Source organism: Lynx rufus, unplaced genomic scaffold (assembly GCF_022079265.1).
Source record: "Lynx rufus isolate CCGP_SWC_20201006 ecotype Redwood Valley unplaced genomic scaffold, mLynRuf1.p SCAF_9, whole genome shotgun sequence".
In the NCBI taxonomy this organism is placed as follows: domain Eukaryota; kingdom Metazoa; phylum Chordata; class Mammalia; order Carnivora; family Felidae; genus Lynx; species Lynx rufus.
The window spans coordinates 40,443,255-40,448,903 of NW_025814897.1; positions in this window are offsets into that span (position 1 = coordinate 40,443,255).

Sequence of the window (5,649 nt, forward strand, 5' to 3'; positions counted from 1 at the left end):
AGAATAGAGACTCCAGAATTGGACCCACAAAAGTATGGACAACTAATCTTTGACAAAGCAGGAAAGACCATCCAGTGGAAAAAAGACAGTCTCTTTAACAAATGGTGCTGGAAGAACTGGACAGCAACATTCAGAAGAATGAAACTAGACCTCTTTCTTACACCATTCACAAAAATAAACTCAAAATGGATAAAGGACCTGAATGTGAGACAGGAAACCATCAAAACCTCTAGAGGAGAAAGCAGGAAAAAACCTCTCTGACCTCAGCTACAGCAATTTCTTACTTGACACATCTCCAAAGGCAAGGGAATTAAAAGCAAAAATGAACTATTGGGACCTCGTGAAGATAAAAAGCTTCTGCACTGCAAAGGAAACAATAAAAAAAACTAAAAGGCAACTGATGGAATGGGAAAAAATATTTGCAAATGACATATCGGACAAAGGGCTAGTATCCAAACTCTAAAAAACTCACCAAACTCCACACCTGAAAAACAAATAATCCAGTGAAGAAATGGGCAGAAGACATGAATAGACACTTCTCTAAAGAAGACATCCAGATGGCCAACAGGCACATAAAAAGATGCTCAACGTCACTCCTCATCAGGGAAATACAAATCCAAACCACACTGAAATACCACCTCACTCCAGTCAGAGTGGTTAAAATAAACAAATCAGGAGACTGTAGATGCTGGCGAGGATGTGGAGAAACAGGAACCCTCTTGCACTGTTGGTGGGAATGCAAACTCGTGCAGCCGCTCTGGAAAACAGTGTGGAGGTTCCTAAAAAAATTAAAAATAGATCTACCCTATGACCCACCAATAGCACTGCTAGGAATTCACCCAAGGGATACAGGAGTGCTGACTCATAGGGGCACTTGTACCCCAATGTTTATAGCAGCACTCTCAACAATATCCAAATTATGGAAAGAGCCTAAATGTCCATCAACTGCTGAATGGAGAAAGAAATTGTGGTTTATATATACAAAGGAACACTACTTGGCAATGAGAAAGAATGAAATGTGGCCTTTTGTAGCAATGTAGATGGAACTGGAGAGTGTTATGCAAAGTGAAACAAGTCATACAGAGAAAGACAGATACCATATGTTTTCACTCTTATGTGGATCCTGAGAAACTTAACAGAAGACCATGGGGGAGGGGAAGGGAAAAAAAAAAGTTAAAGAGGGAGGGAGCCAAACCATAAGAGACTGTTAAAAACTGAGACTAAACTGAGGGTTGATGGGGGGTGGGAGGGAGGGGAAAGTGGGTGATGGGCATTGAGGAGGGCACCTGTTGGGATGAGCACTGGGTGTTGTATGGAAGCCAATTTGACAATAAACTTCACATTAAAAATAATAATAATAAAACAAAAACACACACAAAAAACTAATGGAGGTCCAAAGAGTGGACTGGAGGATGAATTAAGGAACATTTATATTATGCAAAGTGAAGTATTCCTTGGTCAATTTCTCACTTCTCTGATTTAACGTAATGGCCCATCTTTAAGGAATCAATCAATGATCTAATTTATTGTAAAATGAATGCAGTCTATTGAGAAAATCAGGTCAAAGTGCTTAGCTGTTTTCATGAGAGAAAAATCAGACAAAGAACAATTATGTGTTATTATGACTGAAAAACAAAATTGACGGGAACAGTACCATATAACTAGAGCATAATGTGATTGCCTACCAGCCTGGCCTTCAAGGAGACAGGTTGGTGACATTTTCTTTTTAAAATGGTACCTTTTCCCAAGGACTTCTTGTCTTTCAAACTTCTGAGCGCATGAGCTGGAATGAAACCCTCTATCTGAAACTGCTCTTTCCTCCTGAGTGGAACACTCTAACTTCCATGTCACTTCTGTTTATTACCAGAAAGCAGGTTATGTGGCTTGTGTTTATTTTCTCTAATGAGGCCCACTGGGGATTGGCATCTCCTAGCAGACTTCCCTAATGAGGAATCGTTCTATTCCTTCCCAGTGAGGCTGGTATCACTCAACAGTGTTATTAAGTTGTGAGCAAGTCCCTCAAATCACCATGGAGAGTGTTCCAGGTAGCAGGAATTTTAGGATTCTTCATGCATAACATGTGTCTCCAGTGACCTACTTACCATAAGCAAATCTTTCACACACTCTCTTTGAACTATGATGAAAAGTAGGCTACACAAAAGCCAACAGGTACAGCCTGTCAAATTAAACCCCAAACCAGCCTTGATGTTAAAAGCCTGAAACAGAGGACTTATCAAGTTAAACTTACATGTGAGGATCATGAATTCTCAGCATCCAGAGAGACAGAGACTTTTATACTCGGCACGACCATTTTCCTCAGAAGACAAATCTAGTTGAATAATTTCCTTGTGGGTTAATGCCTAACCGATACATAATATTTAAAATGGAAAGGAGCAAATTTCTGAAAGCACTCATTTTCTTTTGAGACTTTATTAATACACTGGGGATTTACTTAAGTACAAGCTTTAAAGCCTTTTTTTTAATCATTGATGTTAAATGACAAGAGGAATAAATAACATGTGGGGAAATATGGGTGTGCGTCTTAGCACTTGCCATAACTCACTTTTTCTATTGCCCTTCAAAGAGCAATATTTTCAGAGGACAATGTTAAATATGTCAGTACTGATATTTATGTCACAGTTAAGGCCCAACAGAGAAGCCCAGATACCTGGTTTCCTGATGATTTTCCTCATCTTTGATTAGCTATATGAGAATGGATCGGCAGACATGTACTGCGTTGTAGTGACTAAATCCCACCACCAGCCGGAGGTCGGCAGTGTGGAATCGCATCCACAACCTGCCAGCTCAGGAGTTCAGGCCAAGCAGTTGTGAGGCAGAGAGATGTAGGGCGTACATTCAAGAGTGACAACTGAACTTTACTTTGGGCAAGTTGCTGAGTGTATCTAAGCCTGTTTTCACAACTAAAAAAGGAAGTCATTTGACACCTGCCTTACAGGGTTGTCGTGCAGGATTGAGGTAATGCTGAACCACATTTAGCATGGGGACTGGCTCAGCGAAAGTTAGATTTTGTTGTTACGCTGATTACTATTACTACTTTTAACAAAATTAACTGGACCACCGTGATATGAAAACTCTTATTGTCTTACCTTTTCCCTATGACTATCAAGAAAAGGTGAACAAGAATCTACTTAAGGGGACTATACTGAGCTAACCTAATTCTGCTCTTATCATTTTACCCCGTTTTTAACCCTCATCCCTGCCCCACTGCCAAGTGGCAGAAACATGGAGCCTTGATGGACAATTTTTCCCAGAGAATTTACAATCTGATGGCCCTGCCCTAAGACAGTATATCCTCAGTAGGGCCCTCCAGGGACTGGACAGGGGGAAGGGAGGATGGGAGGAGAAGGACTGCAGAAACTTCTGTTCCCAATTAGCCCTGAAGAAAAGGGAAGGGGCTGGAGATGATAGATGGCGAGGCAGAGTGAGTGAATATGACAGGGGCCCCTCGGTTGGACCTATGTACCATGCTTAATTTTTTTGGCCAGAGGCCTGAGGGTTTGGCCAAAATCAAGGCCATGGCTGCATCAGTGACTGCTGTCTTCCTGACTGACCATTATTGGCCTGTGTAAATAATGATCCCCAACAAGTTATCAAGGTGGCAATGAAAGCCCATAAGATTCTAAGTTTTGAGAACTTTCTGCGATGGGGATGTGATTTCTCTTTGCCTGAATAAATTTTCTCTGGAGATAGTATAATTGGATTTTCAGCAACTTGCTTAACTTCTCTTAATCTCACTTTCTTCATTTGTGAAATGGAGTGTGTTTTGTTTTTTTGGTTTTTTTTAGAGACATAAATAAGATTATGTGTGGGCATTTACAAGGGTCCTCTAAGAAACAGATGGCACAAAGTCACACAAATTGTTAATTGAGGGAGTCAATTAAAGGAACTATTTACAAGGGGATGGGCAGACATATTTTTTGGAAAACCAACAGGGGATGATGTAGTGCCTTCAAGCAGGCAGTGGGAAGAAGTGTTCCTGCCTCTAAGCCTGGACAGGCAATGGGAAGGAGTGTTTACAGGAACCCTAGAGGGGGCTGCTCAACAGAAGGTGTGGCTTTGGTAGAGGGATGCAACCAACAGGAGGGCACCAGAGGAATGAATTTCTTACCAATTTGACCTCTTCTGATCTCCTTCCACTATCTCCAATCATCAAACCTAATTGGAGACCAGAGCTCAGGAAGTGCACTGAACCATTCTCTACAGGGTAGTTTTCCAGGGCCCAGAGCAAAATGGAAAAGGAGGGAAAGTAGATCTGGAGGGTAAAATGGAAGACAACTGCAGAACATCATCAGGTACATAGTATTTTTCCTGGCACCTAGATAGGAATTATAAGTATTACAATAAAAGGAAAGAATACACAGACCGGGTTTCAAATTGTAGTTCCATCTTTGGGGGTTGGCTAGCAGATAATTTAAGAGGTCATTAAGAAATGTTCAAAGCTTTATAAATATAAACTTTTGAAACATCTCATAAATATGTTTCAGTCTACTTATTGTGCAGAGGATTTTTTCCAATAACACTGTCTTGTATGCTCAGCTGTACATGTTGCAAGTACAAGTTTAATGTATTGCTCCAAAATGTTGGGGAAAAGAACATTAAGTATGGTAAGTCTGGGAATAAAAGTAATTCTGTCGATTGGTTCTTCAGTTTGAACTTCTTTTTTCTCTGGAGTGTCACACTTCTCTAGAGAACCTTCTTCAGGTCAGTTAATGAAACAAACGGCATTTCAATTCAGTGGTTTTGATAAATGCCACATTGTATGAAGAATTTAGTTTTTCCTAATCCAAATGAAAAAAAAAAGACATAATTTATGATTGATGATGGAATTTTGCACATAAATAATTTTAAAGAGGAATGGAGTAGTGGTTGGGTAGATTAATATGTTTAAATCTATTCTTGTGGGCCAGTAATCTTTAATAAGAAGGTTCCCTCTTATTTTGACTATAAAATTTCAAAAGACTATTTAGAAAATCTGCTTTATTCAGAGTCTTTCCATTCATTAAAAATGTAGGTTCTGAAACTGCTTTCTCTAGTCATAGGGCTGATTGGCATTAAAAAGAACTACACATAGGGAAAACACAGGAATATAAAAATAGTGAACTTCACATTATAGATGACTTTTGGGATATTTGACTTAATAAAAATTAGAAATTAGCAGGGACCATGACTTTTTCTTTTTTAAATTTAGTGTTTATTTTTATTGTGTACTTAAAGAGTCAAATAAGACTTCTAACAAAAATCAAGTTCTTGCCCCTTTTTCAAGAGGCAACCACTTTGAACTTCTTTGGTAGATTCATTTGGTATTTACCTCCATGTTTCTACTTATTTCTACTTATATACTTATAGCACTATTAATGTTTCAGTTTTAGAAACTATGTTCTTGTAACTACAAAAGTGAGAATTTAGTCTTTTGCACAGATTTCATACAGAATATCTCTCCCCCACTCCAACCACACCTTCAAACAGGTTGTAATACACCTCCCACTCTCCGTTAAAGTCATATTTTGATATTTTAGTATTGTGGCTTGCATGTATTCTTCACTGCCAAGGAAAATGATGCACTATCCCTTTATTTCTTTTGTCAATCTTGTTTGTGGATTATTCTCTCCTTGTGCCTTCCGTCCTCCA